Here is a 22950-nt window from a genome sequence, read left to right on the forward strand (position 1 = left end):
CTATACCAGGTTTGTTGGGGTCTTTTTTTTTTTTATGTTTTTCTTAAAGGAAACTATTTAAACATGAAAAATAACTAGTTTTGAAGATTTGGGCATTTGTAGTCCAATGAGTCATAAAATGGTAGAATTACATATTTTCATAGATGATGAAAGAGAGGCCATCCAGGCAAACCCCTTATATTGTAGATGTGGACAGTTTTCCTTAAAATATCTTAAAGTCTTGGGGTGCCTGGGTGGCTCAGTCAGTTAAGCATCCAACTCTTGATCTCAGCTCAGGTCTTGATTTCAGGGTTGTGAGTTCAAGCTCTGCATTGGGCTCCACACTGGGCATGGAGCCTACTTTGAATAAATAAATAAATAAAATATATTATTTTATATAATAATATATCATGTTATATAAAATAAGTACATATATAATATATATTTATATATAAATATATATATGAAAATCTTGATCTGTATTTTAATCCAGAGGTTTTTCAAAAATCAAGATATTTCAAATCATGTACATTCTTAGGAAATGATCATAATTTAAAATTTTTTTAAATTTAGTTCATTGATTCAACAATCATTTATTGGGCGTCTCTTATGTGCTACAAGTCTGGTAGATGCTGAGAACACACAGACAGATGATTTCATTCCTGTTCATATTTATTCCAATATATTATGATATATTATGATAGAAGTCTACACAATTTGTAATGCTTTCAATAAACAACTAATAGTTTAACCAACGTATTATTGTTATATACAATATATAAAGATTCTTTTATTTCATGGTTAACCACAGTGGTAACATTAACGAGAAACTACAACTTTAGCCAGAGACACTATAATAATATAGCAGAAGACATTCAATGACAGATAGAAGGTTATTAAAACACTACAATGGCTTACCACAGGAGAGTGGGATCTTATGTATAAATAAAGGTTATTTCTTCAAGGTCCATTCAAGGAAATGTACCTGCAAGCAATGAAAAACAAAATGCTTGTAATTACTTTGTCGTATCCTCTAGCCCAGCACCCCCACCCCTCTGTTGCTCTCCCTTTAGGCAGGTGAGCCTGAAAGTGGTGTGGGGACAAACAGCCTGCTTGTGCAGCCTGAGCTTAATTACCAGCAGTTTTGAGGAGTGCTGACGACACTAGCTGGTCAATATCTGGAAGATGAGTTTGGATGTAGTATCCCCACTGTAGAGAGAGAAAACCTCCAGCTCCAGCCATTGCCATTTCTAGGACTTCAGAATCATTCACCAATCATATATGTCTCCACAAATATCAAAGATTTAGTACTCTTGATATTCTTTTGTAATTTAAGCATCATGAAATTCCAAACTCTTGCTCTGTAGAATATGAAATTGCTAATGGAAGATTGTTTATAGAAAAAAAAGACTAAAAATCTTTAAAATCTGGCACATATAGGCACTCAATATTTGTTGAATAAGTGAATGTAAGGACAATAGAATATAATAAATTTCATTTGGTATCAGATTACTAGGCCACCTAATATTTATGATGAATGTAGTTCATGGGAAAGTGTTGCTCTATGAAATAATTGTATATACTTAATCTCAAATTTAAGAGTCAGTCATTGTTGAGTCATCTATGAATTTATCTAGATATTTTTAATTTCTGTGATAGTTGCATAGTCTATATGATTTTTAGGAATAATTTCCAAATGTTTATATTACACTGTAAAGATATACCTCTGTTCAAAAATTGCCATTTTTTAAAGATTTAATTATTTATTTGACAGAGAAAGAGAGAGTACAAGCAGGGGGAGCAGCAGAGGGAAAGAGAGAAGCAGTCTCTCCACTGAGCGGGGAGCCTGATGCGGGACTCCATCCCAGGACCCTGGGATCATGACCTGAAGCAAAGGCAGTTGCTTAACTGACTGAGCCACCCAGGTGTCCCCAAAACTGCCATTTTTATATCTCTTACTTATATTCCAATGATATGGTAGTTTGTGGAAAAAAACAAAAAAGTATTTTCCTGGATATATTTTGAAGCAATTCATGGATAAGTTTTTAAATTTACTTTTCATCTTCATGTAATGATGGAAATGGCTCTCAGATTAAATGATCATCTAGTATATGGAGGAGACTTCTATTGGAAAACTCTATACTAACTGAATGCTAATGGATCAAGTAGTCCATTGGATATTGAAAAACACTATTAAGCATGACACGTATTATCTATAGAGTAGGGCAAACAAATTTAAAATTTTATGTATAAGAAAGTAAAAAATAAGGATTAAAATACTTTGAAGTGCATAAATTACATAAGTTTTAACAAGGGAAATTTTAGGGGAAATATGAAAAGTCCTAAAAATTTATGTACTGTTTGATTGAGCAATTCTGTCCTGGTGTTGCAGGATTGCAGGGTTCTTGTCTCATGGAGTCGAAGAATGAATCTCACAGACACAAAAGGGTGAAGTGAAGTGAAAGTTTATTAAGTGAAGGTAAGAGAAGAAAGGAAAGAAAAAAGCTCTCTAGAGTGAGAGGGGTCCCAAATGGGTGGCCACTGAGGGCTCTTAGGGGCAGGCTTTGTTGAGAACTGACTGGGAAGCTTGTGGCCTTGAGATTCTTGTGCCATCTTGGTTTGTTCCCTTATCTCTTGTTCAGCTCTGTCTCAGCATCTCCACCTGCCAGGAATAGTTTCGGAGCCTAGTGTAGAGTCAGGGGCCTCCTATCTCTCCTGTCTACACCTTACCCGCTTCCCTACTCATGGGACAGGACCTGTGGCCAGAAAGAGCTGTACTGGGATTGTGAGGAGTGACTGATTGTATACTTTTCAATTGGTGGGGGTTAGGGATAGCGCAAGTCTCCAAGGAATCTGGAAGCAAGACTTTCAGGACCTTGAGGGGCCAGCTGCTGCCAAGATAGAGTTACTTCTAAACATTAAGGCACTAAAGGCAGCCACGAGTTCCTTGAGGAAGGTCACGCTCTGCATGCTTCAGGTATCTATCAGTGGGCTGCGAACTATAAGGAGATTTCAATTCAAGCTACATTTCTTTTGCTTTTGTTTCCCACATCACTGGGGCTATATCCTAAAGAACTATTCATGGACATGTGTAAAAAGTTATTAAGGGGCACCTGGGTGGCTCATTCAGTTAAGCAACTGCCTTTGGCTCAGGTCATGATCCCAGGGTCCTGGGATTGAGCCTCGCATTGGGCTCCCTGCTCAGTGAGGAGTCTGCTTCCCCCTCTGCCTCTGCCCCTCCCCCTGCTCATTCTCTCTCTCTCTCTCAAATAAATAAAATCTTTAAATAAATAAATAAATTAATTAATTAAAATAAAAAGTTATTAAGAATAAGCTTCACTGGGGCTCCTGGGTGGCTCAGTCAGTTTAGAGTCTGCCTTTGGCTCAGGTCATAGTCCTGGGGTCCTGGGAATGAGCCTCACATTGGTCTCCCCGCTCAGTGGGGAGTCTGCTTCTCCCTCTCCTTCTGCCTGCCAACCCCTCTGCTGTGCTCTCTCTCTCTGTCAAATAAATAAATAAATCTTAAAAAAAAAAAATGAGCTTCATCATTAGAATTCATAACATAAAAATTAAAAATGATTTGGTATATTTACATATATTATGACCCAACCCTATGATAGAATACCATGCATATTTTATATATGTATAAATATAAGAATGTCTTAGATATAATGTTTTATTTTTTTTTAAAGATTTTATTTATTTATTTGACAGAGAGATACATAGCGAGAGAGGGAACACAAGCAGGGGGAGTGGGAGAGGGAGAAGCAGGCTTCCCACTGAGCAGGGAGCCCCATGCCGGGCTCAATCCCAGGACCCCAGGATCATGACCCAAGCCGAAGGCAGACGCCTAACGCTGAGCCACCCAGGCACCCCAGATATAATAATGTTTTAGAAGAATATTTAGTGGGGCACCTGGGTAGCTCAATCGGTTAGGTGTGCCTTCAGCTCAGGTCATGATCCCAGGGTCCTGGGATCGAGTCCCTCATTGGGCTCCCTGCTCAGCTGGGAGCCTACTTCTCCCTCTCCCTCTGTCACTCCCCCTGCTTGTGCTCTCTCTCTCCCTCTGTCAAATAAATAAATAGAATCTTAAACAAAAAGAATATTTAGTGACATATTTTACATGTCATACCAAAAAAGAATAGGGAAAAATAAATTTATAAAACCGATAGACTTTATGATTTCATCTTTGGTTAAAATGTACAGATATATGCATAGAAAAAAGACTGAAATTATGATATAAAATATTAATAGGTGTTACCTCTGGGTGGTATGCTTATAGATTTTTATATTCTTTTTTTGGTATATTTTCTATATTCTACAATTAGCATGTATTCTTTCTATGATCACCTTTTCAAATTTATTTTTTAAAAACTCTCCTTGTTAGCTGTTTTACTGAATTTAAAGTAATGATTTTATATAGCGGCGCCTGGGTGGCTCAGTCGTTAAGCATCTGCCTTTGGCTCAGGTCATGGACCCAGGGTCCTGGGATCAAGCCCCACATCAGGCTCCCTGCTCCGCGGGAGGCCTGCTTCTCGTCTCCCACTCCCCCTGCTTGTGTTCCCTCTCTTGCTGTGTCTCTGTCAAGTAAATGAATAAAATCTTTAAAAAAAAAAAAGTAATGATTTTATATTTAAAAAAAACTCAATAGTTTAAGAACAAAAACAGTCCTTAGTACAGGCTAGAGAGATTATCGTAAAAAATGAGGAAAGCATCACTTATAAACATGCAAGAGAGCATTAAAAGGCAGGGATTCTCTCTGCCCCACCTCTCTGAAAGTTAAATGTCTATCTATGGAGAATCCGGGCAGTAAGAGTATAATTTTTAAGTATTAGTAATGATGAATAGATTGTTCTTTAATTTTGCTTTAAAACAGTTTGCATAATGAGGAAAATTCACCAAGGATATTTTAAACCTTGGCTTGATTCACCCAACTCGTCTTAGGGAGAAAGTAATTTTTCTACTTCTCACAGTCATTAAAAAGGACGCTGTGCTACCTTGTTCTCCCTGGTGGAAGAAAGATAGGTAGTGTGTCATCTTTGTACATACATCCTACTATTCAAGCATTCAGCAAGACAGAGTAGGGTATGAGCTGTTTCATTATGGATGTGCAAAGTAGTGACTCGTCTAATCCTTCCAGGAAAGAAATTTCTTAACAAATGACATAGCAGTAGGCACCAGGTGTTACAAATCCCAGCTGTCATCCACAGAACTAAGAGTGATGTGGGAAACAAAGGCAAAAGAAAAATTAAATTTTCTTACTACCTATAGCCCACTGACAAGTCCCTGAAACAGGCAGAGTGACATTCCTCTAGAAACTTGGCTGCCTCACTCAATGTCAATAGACCAGAAGGCAATCTTAGCCCGACCCCCAGGATCCTGTAAGTTACTTTAACATATAAAAATTCCCTTGGGAACTTCCTTTATCTCTACCCCCCAAGATACAGGTTGGCAATCATCCGCCAAGCATATGACACACTGATATACATCTGAAAGGTCTCATGACTAAGGTTTTACTAGACAGTAATAAATGACCTTTCCCCAACAATAGCTAGCCCCCTCAAGGTCATGGAAACCTTGCTTCCATAATTCCATAGAGACTTTCGCTATCACCCTCCCAACTTGAAAGTATATAATGGGCCACTCCTCATGACCCCAGTGCAGCTCTTTCAGCCCACAAGTCCTGGCCCCATGCTTTCATAAAACCACCTTCTTTCTTGGCCATCGGCTTCAAACCCTAACATCTTTCCTACATAAGTAGGATGTTATGAGAGATATCTTGGCAACTCCTATGCAGTGATGTTTGTTAGTTTTTCTTTTTTAAAGAGTAGCACATTCCAGGGTGCCTGGGGGGCTCAGTCGGTTAAGCGTCTGCCTTCTGCTCAGCTCATGATCCCAGGGTCCTGAGATTGAGCCCCACATCGGGCTCCCTGCTCAGCAAGGGAGCCTGCTTCTCCCTCTCCCTCTGCCCCTCCTCGTGTGTGCTCTCTCTCTCTCACTCACTCTGTCTCTCAAATAAATAAATAAAATCTTTTAAAAAAAGGAATAATGTGAATGATAATAATTGTTAAGCAACAAAAGCCCATCTATCTGGTTCAACTCTTGCCCTCCCCAAGACAAAAACTGCTACTGTCACCAACCAGACCCCAAGACCTGACCTTTACTGCTCACCTGCTTGTACCCACTGACCTTTGTCCCACATTTTTCCTTAAGCTCTTTTTTCCACCTTATCTCTTACTCTGGCAAAAGACCTGACTGGCCTCCTGTGAAGGAAACCGAAACTACACCTTGAGCAATAATAACTGCCCAGATGAAGAGCTCCAGCAGCCCAGACCACTCAGACCAGTTTGACCTTAACTCCTGACTCACACCTGCGCAGATGGACCGTGGAGTGACCCATGGAGTGACCCATGAAGTGACTGACACTACCCTTACCTCATTGTAATACTAAAATCCCCGCCCCAGGAAGAGCACAAGCCTCATTTACATGACGATGCAATGTATTTATAGGCATGTGTCCTTAAGGTGCAAACTTGACTTTATGCCTGCCTCTACATACAATGACAAGGCTCTCCTTTCTAAATATTCATCTTAACCCTAAATAAAAGGAACCCATTCACCCTTGCTTGGGGAGCAAGGGCTTTGGAAGTTATACTTATTTGCTGCAAATAAAGTTTCCTTTGTGTGATAACTGCACTCTCATTCATTCAGTTACGATGTGTACTAAACCTGTGAGTTGGTGAGAACCTCCTCCATTTAGCTCAGGGAAAACATTTGCCCAAAGTGCAGCCAGTCTTAAGATTACCCACTATCTTCACACTCTTAAGGATTTGTCTTAGTTTCTTCTGCTTCCAGAGACATTTTAGGGATATAGAACCAGGGAATGTATAACACAGACAAATAGGTCTCATCCAGGTAAATTCTCTAAGTACTATGCCAATTGTCTGGTCGTTAAGACATGAAGCAAATGAAATGATATGATTAATAATTTTAGCTACATTAAACTTAAAATTTCTATTTATCTAGAGTCTTAAAAACAAAGTAATCAATATAAAGGAGGGAGAAAGTGTTTGCAAGGCATAGAAAAAAGGATTAAGATCCATAATAAAGAACTCTTACAAAGAATATGACAACCCAAACAAAAATGAGCAAAGATATAAACAGGTATATCACAGAGAAAGAAAAACCCAATAGCAAAAACATGAAAAGAAGCTCTGCTACTACTAATTAAGAAATGCAGAAAATAATGGATCGTGGATTACCACATCAAAAACCAATGATGTATTGTATGGTGACTAACATAACATAATAAACTTAAAAAAAATAATAAATTAAAAAAAAAAAAGAAGTGCAATTGGTGTGACCACTGTGAAAAACAGTATGGAGTTTCCTCAAAAAAATAAAAATAGAAATACCATACAATCCAGTAATTCCAATAGTAGGTATTTACCCAAGGAAAATGGAAACACTAATTTGAAAAGATAGAGGCACCCCTATGTTTTTTGTAGCATTATTTACTGTAGCCAAGATAATGGAAGCAACCCAAGTGTCCACTGACTGATGAATGGATAAAGAAGATAGAATGTTAGCCATAAAAAAGAATGAGATCTTGACATTTGCAGCAACCTGAATGGGGATAGAGGTATCATGCTAAGTTAAATATGTCAGACAAAGAAAGATGAATACCATATGATTTCACTTATATATGAAATCTAAAAAACAAAATAAACAATAAAAAAACCAGAGACAGAATCATAAATACAGAAAACAAATTGGTGGTTGCCAGAGAGCAGGGGGTTAGGAGGATGGGTGGAATAGGTAAAGGAGATGAAGAGGTACAAATGTCCAGTTATAAAGTAAATAAGTCACAGGGATGAAAAGTACAACATAGAGAATATCATCAATATTGTAATAACATTGTATGGTGACAGATGGTAACTATACTTACAGTGAGCATCTTGTAATGTATAGAATTGTCAAATCACTATGTTGTAGACCTGAAACTAATATAACATTGTATGTCAACTATACTTCAATATTTCATAAAAAAAGGGAATGCAAATTTAAGTAATAAAAAGATCATTCATATCCTTCCAGTTGGAAACAAAGTATAAAGTCTGACAGCACCAAGTATAGGAGAGGATATGAGTTGCTGATAGGAGTTTAAATTGGTACAACCATTTGGAAACCAATTTGACAATACATAGTAAAACTGAAGATGTGGTTACACCATGACTCAGGGCAATTTTTTTTACTACAGAGAAACTTGCCCAACATATACACAAAGAACATACAAGGATAGGGGCACTTGGGTGGCTCAGTCGTTAAGCGTCTGCCTTCGGCTCAGGTCGTGATCCCAGGGTCCTGGGATGGAGCCCCGCATCAGGCTCCTTGCTCCACGGGAAGCCTGCTTCTCCCTCTCCCACTCCCCCTGCTTGTGTTCCCTCTCTCACTGTGTCTCTCTCTGTCAAATAAGTAAATAAAATCTTTAAAAAAAAAAAAATACAAGGATATTTATTACACCTTTTGAGACAGTAATAAATAAAAACATAAAAACAGTCTAGTTCTCTATCAGCTGGGAAATGAATAAACAACGTGATTATTCATACAATGGATTTCCATAAGTAGTTAAAATGAGTAGATCATATCTACATGTATCAAGGTGGATAAATTTCAAAAATATTATACTAAGTAAAAATGAAATTAAATAGTAATAGGATACATTTGACATGCATAAAACAATGTTAGGTAAGTATATATATTATAATATATTTTTTTATTTAGAAAAAACATTCTTATTTTGAAGATTTTATTTATTCATTTGAGAGAGAGAGAGAGTGAGCACAAGGGAGAGGAGTGGCAGAGGGAGAGGGAGAAGCAGACTCCCCGCTGAGCAGGGAGACCAATGTAGGACTTGATCTCAGGACCCTGAGATCATGACCTTAGCCAAAGATAGACACTTAACCAACTGAGCCATCCAGGTGCCCCTAGAGAAAAAACATTCTTAAGCAAAGATGATAAAATGTAAATATTTAAATTCAGAGTGGTGAGTAAATGGTTGTAATATTATTTCCTGTATGTTTTACATATTTAATAATTAAATAATTTTGTTTAAGTTATTAATAAGGAAACACTCAAATTTCTTTGGAGAAATATGAAAGCAAGGCATATGGAAGCAGTCTTGTAGGGCTTGAATTCATTAGTAGAGTTAATTTCATCCCTGTGATAAGTTCTTGATGTGAGAGTAAGCTCCAATTAAGCCCATGAACATCCTTTTTCAAGTTTACATTAAGTGGCAGACCCTTTTTATTTATCTCCCAAGGCATGTGTGACAAATAAAATTTAAAGTGTTTCTCAAGCTTTCTTTCACCTTATAGTTACTAATCAAAAGACAGAGTTAGGCAGTGAGAGACTTGCTCATTCTGACTTCTAATTAGTCTTTGTTAATTTTGCAAATTACTTGTCGTTGCCATTTCACAACCTCTTTGGGTTACTGATTTGAGCTGTTTGATTTTCTCTGGCATCAGATACATTTTATAAACATGTAAACAAAACATATTTTAAAGAAATCCAAACTAAAAAATATCTTTATGCCACCATTTGGCGACCATCACAGTAACTATTGGTTCAGTCAAGAATCATCAGTGGATGATTGGATAAGTAAAAGTTCGATGAGAAACAATATATAATCTCAAGGGACACTGGGTGACTCGGTTGGGCATCCACCTCTTGATTTTAGCTCAGGTCGTGATCTCAAGGCTGGCATTGGGCATGGAGCTGGCTTAGGATTCTCCCTCTCCCTCTACCCCTCTTGCCCCTCACTAAAAAAGAAAAAAAAAGATATAATCTCAAAATATCTCCCTACAAATTGCTTTTTAATTACAAAGAAAAAAACATAGTAACTTTACAGTGGAGAAACCATACAGACATTCCTTTAACACAAGTAGCTGCAGTTAACATCATGACTACTGGGACACATCAATATATGTAGGACATGATGCACTGAGAACACAGCATTGCTTCAGTGTTACCCCTTTTTTTTAAGATTTTATTTATTTTATTTGAGAGAGAGAGCATGCACACACACGCGTGAGTGGCAGGGAGGGGCAGAGGGAGAGAATCTCAAGTAGACTTGCACTGAGCACGGAGCCCAATGCGGGGCTTGATCTCATGACCCTGAGATCATGACCTGAGCCAAAACCAAGAGTCCGACACTTAACCGACTGAGCCCCCCAGGTGCCCCACTTCTGTGTTACTCCTGCTCCAAATGCATGACCTGAGTCTAAGCACGAGGGACCATCAGACAAATTCAAATTGAGGGACATTCTATAAAGTAACAAGCCTGATGCTTCAAAAATGTCAAAGTCACAAAGAAAACCTGAGAAATTATTCAAGATAGAAAAATCAAGCAAGGGGCGCCTGGGTGGCTCAGTCATTAAGCGTCTGCCTTGGGCTCAGGTCATGATCCCAGGGTCCTGGGATCGAGTCCCACATCCGGCTCCCTGCTCAGCGGGAAGCCTGCTTCTCCCTCTCCCACTCCCCCTGCTTGTGTTCCTGCTCTCGCTATCTCTCTCTCTGTCAAATAAATAAATAAAATCTAAAAAAAAAAAAGAAAAATCAAGCAAAATGGCAACTACATGCAGTTACAAAATCCCAGATTACATTGGATCCTGGACCAAAACATTATTTTTCTTTTGTTTTGAATATCAATGGGTAATTGGTTGCACCTTGTTGCTTTTGTTAAGAAGCCTCAGAATGCAAATTTAATATAAAATACTTTAAATATCTGCACCATAAAATGAGAATAAAACTGTGAAGCCAGGGGCGCCTGGGTGGCTCAGTTGGTTAAGCGACTGCCTTCGGCTCAGGTCATGACCCTGGAGTTCTGGGATCGAGTCCCGCATCGGGCTCCCTGCTCTGCAGGGAGTCTGCTCCTCCCTCTGACCCTCCCCCCTCTCATGTGCTATCTCTCTCTCATTCTCTCTCTCTCAAATAAATAAATAAAATCTTTAAAAAAAAAAAAAAAACTGTGAAGCCACTGCAGTCTCATCTTGCCACCCCATAAGAATAGATCCAATTCAAAAAGGTATTTCTCCATACTCTGCTCTCAAGAATTACAAACAAGTTTGTCAGAGCAAGATTGACAGAGAATTTCTAATACTTACAGGCCTTGTCTACAGATTCCGTATCATAAATTCGGGGACTATTGGCAGGAAGCCCATTAGCTGATCTAGTCTACTGTAAAGCTGAAAAAAGAGAAAGATCATTAATAAGACTGTCAGAACCAAATGACATTGGGTTTCACAGCTGCATTTAGAAACCCAGCAGGGGTGCCCAGGTGGCTCAGTCAGTTAAGCACCGGCCTCTTGGTTTGGGTTCAGGTTACGATCTCAGGGTCCTGGAATCAAGCCCCGCATGGGGCTCAGTGTTCACTATGGAGGCTGCTTGTCCCTCTCCTTCTGCTCCTCCCCCTGCTCCTGCTTTCTCTCTTGCTCTCTCTCTCCATCTGTCTTGAGAATGAATAAATAAATAAATAAAAAGAAAGAAAGAAAGACACACAGCGGCAGTCAGTCCAGCCTTGGCTTTGATGCAATGAATTCTACTTCCTGTATCTATTTTTTCTACTTCCTTTAGCATTTAAACTTAGTGGAATTGTTATGAAGATGTGTGGTATGCATCCCAGTTTCTTGGATAGTGTTCTTCATAATTTTATATATTGACTGCAATATATAAAGTGAGTTTTTAGCTTTAGTTAAAAGTGAGCTTAGGGGCCCTTGGCTGGCTCAGTTTATAGAGCATACAACTCTTAATCTCGGGGTCATAAATTGAAGCCCCGCATTGGGTGTGTAGCCTACTTAAATATAATTTTTTAAAAAGTAAGTTTATTTTTCATTAATCATGTGACTTGAAGTTAATTACTTGACTTTTTGAGTCAAAGAGCTTTCATTTGCTAAATGATAGGATCAGAAATTTCTTGCCTCTAAGATTCTTTCCAGTTCTAGTTGTGAATTATTCCAATTCTTTAGTCAACATTTAGATTATCAGTAAAAGTGGCATATTTCTTCTAAGACCAAAATAGAAAACCTATTTTATTTAAAAGAAATTCCTTATGGTGGCTTATTTTATGAAATATGTTAGATGCATGAAATGTATAATTAAGAATAGAACAAACTTCCATGTACCCACCATCCAGCTAAAATACAGAACAGTACAGTTTTTCATCTATCATGTTGGCAAAATCCTTAAGTTTGACAAAAAAAATCTTATTGGCAGGTCTGCAGGGAAACAGTCATTTTCATACATTGCTGGTGGGAGTGCAGAAATGGTATAAGGAGAATTTGACAATATCTAGCAAAATTATATATGCATTTAACCTTGGACAGCATATAACTCTAACTGTATCTCAACAGAAATATGAAATGATGTATGTACAAGGTTATTCGTTGTAGTATTTTTATCATAGCAAAAGGTTGTAAACCATCCAATGTCCATCAATAAGGGAATGGTTTAAGAAATAGTGGTACATCTATATGATGAAATCCTATACCTCCATAAAAAAAATGCTCTATAAAATGCTATGGAATATGGACAGTATGTTACCTTCTGTGTAAGAAAGAGGGACTATAAATGTTTGTGTGTGTGTGTTATTTTTTAAAGTAGCAATAGTAGGGTTAAACCAAAAGCCAATATAAAATGATTGGGGCACCTGGGTGGCTCAGTCAGTTAAGTGTCTGTCTGCCTTCGGCTCAGGTCATGATCCCAGGGTCCTGGGATCAAGCCCCACATCAGGCTCCCTGCTCAGCAGGAAGCCTGCTTCTCCCTCCCCTGCTCACCCTGCTTGTGCTCTCTCTCTCTCTCTCTCTGTCAAATAAATAAATAAAAATCCTTTAAAAAAATTAAAAAGAAAATGGTTACCTATAGTGGAAGAAAAAAAAAAAACCAGGAAGCAGGAGATGTCAAATAAGCATATGAAAAGATGCTCAACATTATATGTCATTAGGGAATTGCAAATTAAAACAACTGTGGTATACCACTATATACATATTAGAATGGGTAAAATCCAAAACACTGACAGCACCAAGTGTTGGCAAGGATGTGGTATAATAGGAACTGTCATTCATTTCTGGTAGAAATACAAAATGGTACAGCCACTTTGGAAAATAGTTTGGCAGTTTCTTATAAAACTAAACATACTCCTACCACATCGTACCCCTTAGTATTTGCCCAAATAAGTTAAAAACATATCCACCCAAAGCCCTACACATGGATGTTTATAGCAGCTTTATTCATAATTGTTAAAACTTAGAAGCAACAAGATGTCTTCAGTAGGTGAATGGATAAACAACTGTGGTACATTCAGACAATGGAATATTACTAAGTTCAATAAAAAGAAATGAGCTATCAAGGGACAAAAAGACATGGAGGAATCTTAAATGCATATTGCTGGGGCGCCTGGGTGGCTCAGTCGGATAAGCCTCCGACACTTGGTTTCAGCTCAGGTTGGGCTCAGGTCCTGATCTCAGGGTCGTGAGGTGGAGTCCACTTCGGGCTCTGACTGAGTGCCGAGTCAGCTTGAGACTTTCTCTCCCTCTCCCTCTGCCCCTACCCACCGCACTCGCTTGTGCTCCCTCTCTCTCTAAAATAAATAAATAAATCTTTTTTAAAAATGCATATTGGTAAGTAAAAGAAGCGAATATGAAAAGGCTATATACTGTATGACTCCAATTATATGGCATTCTGGAAAAGGCAAAAGTATGAAGACAGTAAAAAGATGAGTGGTTGCCAGTGGTTGTTGAGGAGGAGGGAGGAAAGAAGGGACAGATGAATAAGTGGAGCATAGGGGATTTTTAGGGCCCTGAAACTATTCTGTATCATATTGTAATGGTGGATACATGTTATACGTGTGTCAAACCCCATAGAATGTACAACACAAAGAATGAACCTTAGTATAAAACATGGTCTTTGGTTAATAATAATGTATCAACATTGGCTCATCAATTGTAACAAATGTACCACACTAATACAAGATGTTAATAAAGGGGAAAGGGTGGAGGATGGGGGAAGGGGAAGGGAGTATATAGGAACTCTGTTCTTTCTTTCTTTCTTTTTTTTTTATTTTATTGGAACTCTGTTCTTTCTGTCCATTTTTCTGTAAACCTAAAATTGCTTTCAAAAGATAAAATCTATTAAATAAGAGATGGAAATAAACCTTTCTGAATGAAATTTGTCAGATGGTTTTGATCTGGAACCTTGCAAATGTGGTTATTAAATAACTTAAAAACATAAGGTTAACTTAAAAAAATAAAAGAACAAAACAATCCCTAAAAATCTAAGCCAAACTGAAACAAGTGAGCTTAATTCTACATCAAGTTGATGGCACAACCAGAGAAGAGCTATTTCAGGTGATCGTGAAAGCAATATTTTGACTACATTTTTTTGTGGGATATATTCTAAAGACTATAGGAATGACAAAGAAATCTTAACCTATATTTAGTTGTTTTAGTGTTAATTAAAATACTGTGATTACTCTTTTGAAACTGTTATTTTAAAAATACCTATGCACATATATTTTAATAAAAATATTAATCATTAACAATTAACAATTACATATTTGCTTTTTCCTACCATATATTTTGATTCTTCCTGAAAGCAAATAATATGTTAATGTTATAAAAACAAAATTTTTATCTTAAGAGAACAGAGATAAAATATAAAATAAAAAATTAGCTGAAATTTCTAATCTTCAATTTAAATAGAAATTATCAGTATGAACTCATTATTTACTTTCTCTTTCAAAAAAATGGTTATTTCCTTGTTCTGCTAACTGGAAAGGTCTGGAAGTAATAATAACTTATTACTTATTAATAAGTTAATAATAACTTAATAGGGATGCAACAAGCAACCCTAGTGCCCAGAGTGTAGTCTCAAAATACTAAGGAAGCAAATTCTATGGTGAAATAGCTAATTTCAGATCTAGAATAAGAAATATACCTGGTGAATCTGGGGCCTGAAAACCAGGAAGCTATCAAACACTACAGGGGTTATGTCAAAATGACCAAGAGCCAAACTGAAGAGGCTCTGCTGGCTGAAATTGGCAACAATATGAGCATCAAAAAGAATAATAAGGCACTTATCATATGATCTAATCGAGTAAAAGGATTCAGAGAAATGATTTCATTTTTAGGAATTTCTAAAAAACTTAAATCAAATCTATAGTGACAGAAAGCAGATCAGCAGTTGCTTTGGGCCAGAGATGGGGTAGGACTGACTGACTGCAAAGGGGTGCAAAGGAACTTTTTTGATGATGGAAATGTTTTATATCCTGATTGTGGTGGTAGGTACATAGGTATGTACATTTTTCAAAACTCATTCAATTGTACTCTTTACATGGGTGCATTTTACTGCATATAAATTATACTTGAAGATAGTGTATTTTTAAAGAAATAATCATTGCAATGGATAAAAAATATGTAAAAATCCTGCCAGAATTCTTTTTTTTTTTTCTCTTTAAATTTTTTTTTATTGTTATGTTAATCCCCATACATTACATCATTAGTTTTAGATATAGTGTTCCATGATTCATTGTTTGTGCATAACACCCAGTGCTCCATGCAGAACGTGCCCTCCTCAATACCCATCACCAGGCTAACCCATCCTCCCAACCCCCTCCCCTCTAGAACCCTCAGTTTGTTTTTCAGAGTCCATTGTCTCTCATGGTTCTTCTCCCCCTCCGATTTCCCCCCCTTCATTCTTCCCCTCCTGCTACATTCTTCTTCTTCTTTTTTTCTTTCTTAACATATATTGCATTATTTGTTTCAGAGGTACAGATCTGAGATTCAACAGTCTTGCACAATTCACAGCGCTTACCAGAACACATACCCTCCCCAGTGTCCATCACCCAGTCACCCCATCCCTCCCACCCCACCCCCCACTCCAGCAACCCTCAGTTTGTTTCCTGAGATTAAGAATTCCTCATATCAGTGAGGTCATATGATACATGTCTTTCTCTGTTTGACTTATTTCGCTCAGCATAATATCCTCCAGTTCCATCCACGTCGTTGCAAATCCTGCCAGAATTCTTAATAATTCTTAATTTTTAAAAAAGATTTATTTATTTATTTATTTATTTATTTATTTATTTATTTATTTATTTTGACAGTGGGGGAGGGGGAGAGAAAGAGGGAGAGAGAGTTGTAAGCAGACTCCATGCTGAGCACAGAGCCTCTCACCTGGAGCTCGGTCTCATGACCCTGAGATCAGGACTGTGAGATCATGACCTGAACTGAAAGTAAGAGTCCGATGCTTAACCAACTGCGCCACCCAGGCACCGCTTAATAATTCTTTTTTTTTTTTTTAAGATTTTTATTGGTCAGAGAGAGAGTGTGTGTGTGCAGGAGCAGGGGGAGTGGCAGCCAAAGGGAGAAGCAGGCTCCCCACTGAGCAGGGAACCCGTCTTAGGATTCCATCCCAGGACCCTGGGATCATGACCCGAGCCAAAGGCAGATGCCTAACCGACTGAGCCACCCGGACGTCCCAATAATTCTTTTTTTTTTTTTTTTAAGATTTTATTTATTTATTTGACAGAGAGAGACACAGCAAGAGAAGGAACACAAGCAGGGGGAGTGTGAGAGGGAGAAACAGGCTTCCCGCGGAGCAGGGAGTCCGATGCGGGGCTCGATCCCAGGACCCTGAGATCATGGCCTGAGCTGAAGGCAGACGCTTAATGACTGAGCCACCCAGGCGCCCCTGTCCCAATAATTCTTTAAAAAAAACCTTTTTGGTCACCAAATTGCTAGGTTACCAGCTCATTATTCTAAAAATTGATAATATGGAAATTATCAAACATATACTTCTTTTCCTATATGGGCTGGACTTCAAGGAACCTACTCATTGATGAGGGAGAGTTCTTTATAGAAGCACTGCAGTTAATAAATGCAGAAGGAATGATAAAATTAGATTATCATTTTTGAATCTTTTATGAAAGGATGGATCTAAGCAATGATTACCAATGGTTGCTAAAACCATGAGGTAAAAGGTTGATGAGGGACCTTATTCTTATATGTATTGATGGATGAGGTTGACCACATTTGAACCTGGTGATTGCCAACCAGACATTATGTGCCTCTTGATGTGATACAATAGATAGTATATAGCATCATGTGTGAAGTAGTCTTGCCTAAATAAATAAACCTGAATCTAAAACAAGCCTCTTGGTGGGGCACCTGGGTGGCTAGTCGGTTGAACACTGGGGTCTTGATTTTGGATCAGGTCATGATCTCAGGGTTGTAAGATCAAGCCCTGCATCCGGCTCTGTGCTCAGCACGGAGTCGGCTTGAGATTCTCTTTCTCTCCCTGTCCCTCTGCCCCTCCCCCCACTCTCTCTCTCTAAAATAAATAAATAAAAACAGAGAGGGAGGCAAACCATAAGAGACTCTTAACTATAGGGAACAAACTGTGGATTGCTGGAGGGGAGGTGGGTGGGAGGATGGGGTAACTGGGTGATGGGCATTAAGGAGGGCATGTGATGTAATGAGCACTGGGTGTTATATGCAACTGATGAATCACTAAATTATACCCCTGAAACTAATAATACACTATGGGTTAACTAAATTGAATTTAAATTTTAAAAATATATAAGAAAATAAATAAATAAATAAATAAATAAAATCTTTTAAAAATAAAATAAAATAAAACAAGCCTCTTGGGGCACCTGGCTGGCTCAGTTGGTAGAGCATGCAAATCTTGATCTCAGGGTTTTAAGTTCGAGCCCCATGTTGGGTGCAGAAAATACTTAAAAAGTAAAATCTTAAAAAAACAAAAATCCAAACCTCTTAATCTAACTTTGTTTATAGGACATACCATTCTATACTCATTAAAATGATAAAACTCGGTAAGTCTGATCTTAGCAAGCTTGATGAAGATGTGCGACATTGGAAACTGGTAGGAAAAGAGCAATTTGGCCCACACCCTTTGATTTTGACAATCTTTAACCCTAGGGAAAAAAAATCACCTTCTTGCCACTAGATGGTGCTTATTGGCTTATCGGTTTATTGCATTGTCTTCTATTACATTGCTTCATTTCTCTTATTACTTCTAGTGGGTCTCTGGAGGAAAGGACTAGAGTCTCACCAAGAAGTTGTAACCTAGATCCAGTCAGCCGTATGAGCCATATGAGCCGTATCTGCTTCCTGGCTTTGCACAATGTTGGCCCTGGGGACAAATCATTGACACTTCTGTCTCCCTAAGGCACTTAGTTAATTCAGTTCCTTAGCAATATCTATCTTTAATACTGTGTCAAGAGTATTTTTCTGAAGAATATGTTTTTCAATATATTCTTATTATTTTCAATTAGACCATAATAAGAATAGCTACATTCTCTATGTTAAGTTGTTTTTGTTTTTGGTTTTTAGTTTGAGATCATTTCAAAGCTACAGAAAAGGATGCAAAGAAATCCTGTATACTCTTCACCCAGGACCCAGGTTCTCCTACTTATTAATATTTTACCATTCTCTCCCTCTCCCTTTCTCTCTTTCTTCCTCCCACCCCCACCTTCTCATTATCTCTCATACATAAATATACAAGATATAATCATATATAATTTTCTAAACCATGTAAGAATAAGTTGCAGACATGATGCCCGTTGGCTTTATAAACAAGGGCACTATTCTACACAACTACAGCATACCTATCAAAATCAGGAAATTAACATTGATACAGTACTATCCAATCCACAGACTTCATCCATATTTCAATTATCCCAATACTGTCCATGATAGCAAACATAAAACAGAACAAAATAAGCAAAAAACAAAACAAATAATTTTTTTAAATTTTTTTATTTTATTTCTTTATTTGACAGAGAAAGAGAGCCAGAGAGCACAAGCAGGAGGAGTGGCAGAGGAAGAGAGAGAAGAAGGCTCCCTGCTGAGCAGGGAGCCCCATGTGGGGCTCGATATGGGGCTCAATCCCAGGCCCCTGGGATCATGACCTGAGCCGAAGGCAGACGCTTAACTGACTGAGCCACCCAGGTGCCCCAACAAATAATTTTTTTAAAGCCTTCCTATTTTCCCCTTTCCTTTCTGTTCTGGACCCAACTGAGAAGCACACACAGCATTAAGTTGTCGTGTATTTTCTTCAATCTGGACAGTTTCTCGGGCTTTTCTTGTCTTTAAGATCTTGACATTTTTGAAGGTCAGACATTTTGAAGGCTTTCAATTTGGGTCTGTCTATTGTTTCCTCATGATTAGATTCAGGTTATGATTTGAGGGGCAGGAATATCACAAATGTGATGCTGCGTTCTTAGTGCATCGTATCAGGAAATCTACAATGTCATTTTGTTCTGTTACAGGTGATGTTAGCTCTTATCATTTTGTTTTTCCACTGCAAACTAATTAATTGGTTATTAATCTAAAAATAATTTCTAAGTATTTTATAGGGAGATACTTTGGGACTATGTAAATATCCTTTTTCTCATCAAACTTTCACCCACTATTTTGCCTGAACCATTAATTACTAGGGTTGTTACCACATGGTGATTTTCTAATTACATTATTTCTTCTACATTAATTAGTTGGCATTCTACCATAAAGTAGAGCTTTCTATTTATTTATTCATTTCCTTGTATCAGTGTAGATTTATGGATTCCTATTTTATTCAGTAGTTTATAATGCATTATTAATATTATTTATTTTGGTGCTCAATTTGTTTCGTATTTGGCCAGTGGGAGCCTTTTCCAGTTGAATCCTGTGTCGTTTAACATGATCCCAATATTTTTTTAAGATTTTATTTATTTATCTATTTATTTATTTATTTTTAAATATTTTATTTATTTATTTATTTATTTGACAGAGAGAGAGAGACACAGCGAGAGAGGGAACAGAAGCAGGGGGAGTGGGAGAGGGAGAAGCAGGCTTCCCGCCGAGCAGGGAGCCCAATGCGGGGCTCGATCCCAGGACCCTGGGATCATGACCTGAGCCGAAGGCAGACGCTTAACCGACTAAGCCACCCTGGGACCCCAACATGCTCCCAATGTTTTTTGAGAGCTTCTTTATTTTCTGGAGCAAGCAGATGTTTCAGACTCATCTTGTGTTTTCCTTGGAACAGCCCTGGAATTGGCAACTTATCCAATGAACCCTGGTTCCTTTAAGTAAGGTGTTTAGAAACCAAGATCTGGGTGCTAAGTTGCTCTTTGTTATAAGAGCACCACTGGTTTCAGGCCTCTGGCCAGAAAGAGCCAGGAAAAGTTCTATGCCTACCCAACATCTATATCTATATCTATCTACACGTTAAAACAACTATGAGTTCACAACATTACCTATACATCCAATCCAATTCCACAGTTTGTTCTAGTGTTCCCCTTTCCATATTTGTACTGCTTCTCTGATAATAAGAAAATTGTCTCCCATCATCATTAATACATTTATTTTCCCTGTAAGTAACCAATATCCAGATCAAGGGAGCCATCTCCTCCACCTCCTTGGTTAACATCACCAAACCAAATCCACAGGCCACCTTCTCAGTCCTGGTCCTGCCACACCTGCCAGTGACACTATTTAGTCCCTCTGACCCCAAACAGTCCCCAGTCATTCGTGATTGCGCCCTCCCCTTCACTCTGCCCGTATAATCAACTACAAAGCCCTGATTATCCTGCCTCCTAAATATTCCCTGAATCTGTCTCCTTCTCTCTACTCTTTCCATGGATGGTATAACCAGGAAAACTGTACCAACTGCCTAGCAAATCGTTGATGTAATTGAGGGCGCTGGTAGATTCTTTCTCCCTCACCCTCTAATGTTTTTTGGCTGGTGACCAATTTTTAAGGGCCTTATTAACCATAATTAGAGAGTGACATGTTTCCCAGGCCATGCTTGCTCTCTCCCCGATGATTATTCAGAGCCAGGAATTGAATGGGAGGAGTTAAGCTCTGGTCCTGGCCTGCAAGGTGGGGAGACACTCAGATGACAGAGCTGTTCTGGTTGAAGGATGGAGGAAGAGGCAGAAGGTGAGAGGCCATCTCTATTAGTTGAGCCCCCCTGGTGGCTTGGTATCTTCTAGCTTCCAGTCCTAACCTCTAACGGGCAAACTGAAAAGCCCAGCTCTTCTCTGTAATTCTGACAGGTAACTAATGCAGCATTAATCAGCTACTAACTAATTGCTAAACTCCTATGGGTAGGTGAGTGCAGCTCAGCTTGGTGCTCCACCCTCTTTTCTAGTAATTTGTCCCAAGAGTTGAGTTAACTTCCCTGTCTTTTAACTATTTCACATTGTCACTGACCTTGCCTTATCAGCTCAGAGCTGATCTAAGAAGTGCAGGTGGGGTAGGGTTGGGAAAGTGGCTTTTCTTCTGATTATAAAAGAAATCACTACTTTCCAAAAACTGGGGGACAATGAAAAGAAAATAAAGAAAATGAAAGTCATCCACAATACCACAACTCTCTGATGTAATTTCTTCCAGTTTTTCTCTGCTCTTATAAAACAACTTGATATTATAAAAGGTATTTCCTTTTATATCTTGTTTTTTCTTAACATTATGATATCAGCATTCTTCCATTTCATTTAAAATCTTTTGAAAATATTATTAATGAAAACATAGATGTGTCCTAACAATATCCCAATTTTTACATTGAGGTTGTTTCCAGTTATTTTACAATCATAAATATTGCTGGAATAAACACTTGTGTACATAAATCTTTGTCCATTGATAATTATTTTCTTATGTTCGATTACTAGCTGTAGAATTATCTGGCCAAAGTCTGAACATAGTTAAGTTCTTGGAACATACTGCCTAATTGTTTTCCAAAAAGCTTGCTGGAAAAAAAAAAAAGCTTGCTGGAATTTACACTTTCATCAGTCGTGTGTGAAAGTGAGTACCCTTCTCACTCTAGCAACACTGCACCATAAGGGATTGGATAAGAAGCAAGATAGGAAGATAAAAAGGAAGATAAATGGAAAAAAAAACAGATCAAGTAGTCACTTGAGGAAGAACATTCCTATCTGACTTCCATCTTTTTACATTAGGATTTGATGGTGATATGTAGCCGTTCTGATTTTCTTAGGCGCTTTTAGCCTTGGACACTATGTATACATCGAGGGAAAGAGAAGATTCTAAATTGCAAGATGCTTTGGTGGTGCTGGACGCTCAGCTTTATTATTTGGTAGGTAGGTTAAAGACATTGAATTGCCCAGGCTGGACACTTTAGAGCATCCTCTCTCCCTCCTTTCTCTTACCCTTCACATCTGATCAATCAACACAGCCAGCCACTCTGCCTCTTCTCTATCTGTCTCCATGTCCTCACCCCATTAGCTTCTCAGGTTCAGGCTGTCATCACTCTTCACCTGAACAAATGCAGTAGCCTCCTAACAGATCTCTCTCAAATCATCCTTCACACAGAGCAATCTGTCTAAAGCATAAATCTAGCCATGTCATCTTCTGGTTTAAATACCCACAAGGGTGTTTAATTGCCTACAGAATAAGGATCAAGCTCTTTATCCTGAAGACAAGGGTATTGTCTATTCCCCTCTGTTACTACTGCTTACTTTCTCCCGCCTTGAGCCTTATACATCATTAATAGAATGTTATTTACTGCCCAAACATCATTCTATTTCTTGCCTCTAATTTGCTCATTCCCACTACCTAACACACCTTTCCCTCCTCCCTGATAATGGCAGGGTTACACCTTATCCTTTTTCAAAGATAGTAATTGCCCCTCCTTGGGATCATCTCACATATCCGGTTTGGACATATGATTTGTTTTGGCCCATAACATGTGAGCAGAATTATGTTTGTCACTGCCAAGTATAAGCTTTAAGAGTCAGAGTGTGGCTTCCTATGCTCTCCTCATGCCCCACCCCTGTAGCTGTGAGATCAGCAGTGTTCCAGGTAGAGAAGCTTCATCAGCTGGCTCCAAAAGTGAAGACAATATGGACAATCTGCAATAGACATGAGTGAGGGATAAACTTTTGTTGCTGTAAAC

At 38.3% G+C, this 22950-nt stretch overlaps 2 long non-coding RNA genes across 2 annotated transcripts in view; one reads left to right on the forward strand and one right to left on the reverse strand.

Annotated features, from left to right (window-relative positions):
• Nucleotides 1–6670, forward strand: part of LOC118536293 (uncharacterized) — a 25929-nt gene extending 19259 nt beyond the window's left edge. Inside the window, exons 3-4 of the long non-coding RNA XR_013446335.1 lie at nucleotides 2372–2458; nucleotides 6193–6670. This is a non-coding gene — a long non-coding RNA (uncharacterized LOC118536293). The remainder of the gene's footprint in view (nucleotides 1–2371; nucleotides 2459–6192) is intronic.
• Nucleotides 1–11582, reverse strand: part of LOC144381342 (uncharacterized) — a 13129-nt gene extending 1547 nt beyond the window's left edge. Inside the window, exons 1-4 of the long non-coding RNA XR_013446336.1 lie at nucleotides 11539–11582; nucleotides 11145–11225; nucleotides 7928–7982; nucleotides 898–964 (exon numbers count right to left, since the gene is read on the reverse strand). This is a non-coding gene — a long non-coding RNA (uncharacterized LOC144381342). The remainder of the gene's footprint in view (nucleotides 1–897; nucleotides 965–7927; nucleotides 7983–11144; nucleotides 11226–11538) is intronic.
• Nucleotides 11583–22950: the final 11368 nt, after the last annotated feature.

The sequence above is a fragment of the Halichoerus grypus genome, chromosome 3, assembly GCF_964656455.1.
Source record: "Halichoerus grypus chromosome 3, mHalGry1.hap1.1, whole genome shotgun sequence".
Classification (NCBI taxonomy): Eukaryota; Metazoa; Chordata; class Mammalia; order Carnivora; family Phocidae; genus Halichoerus; species Halichoerus grypus.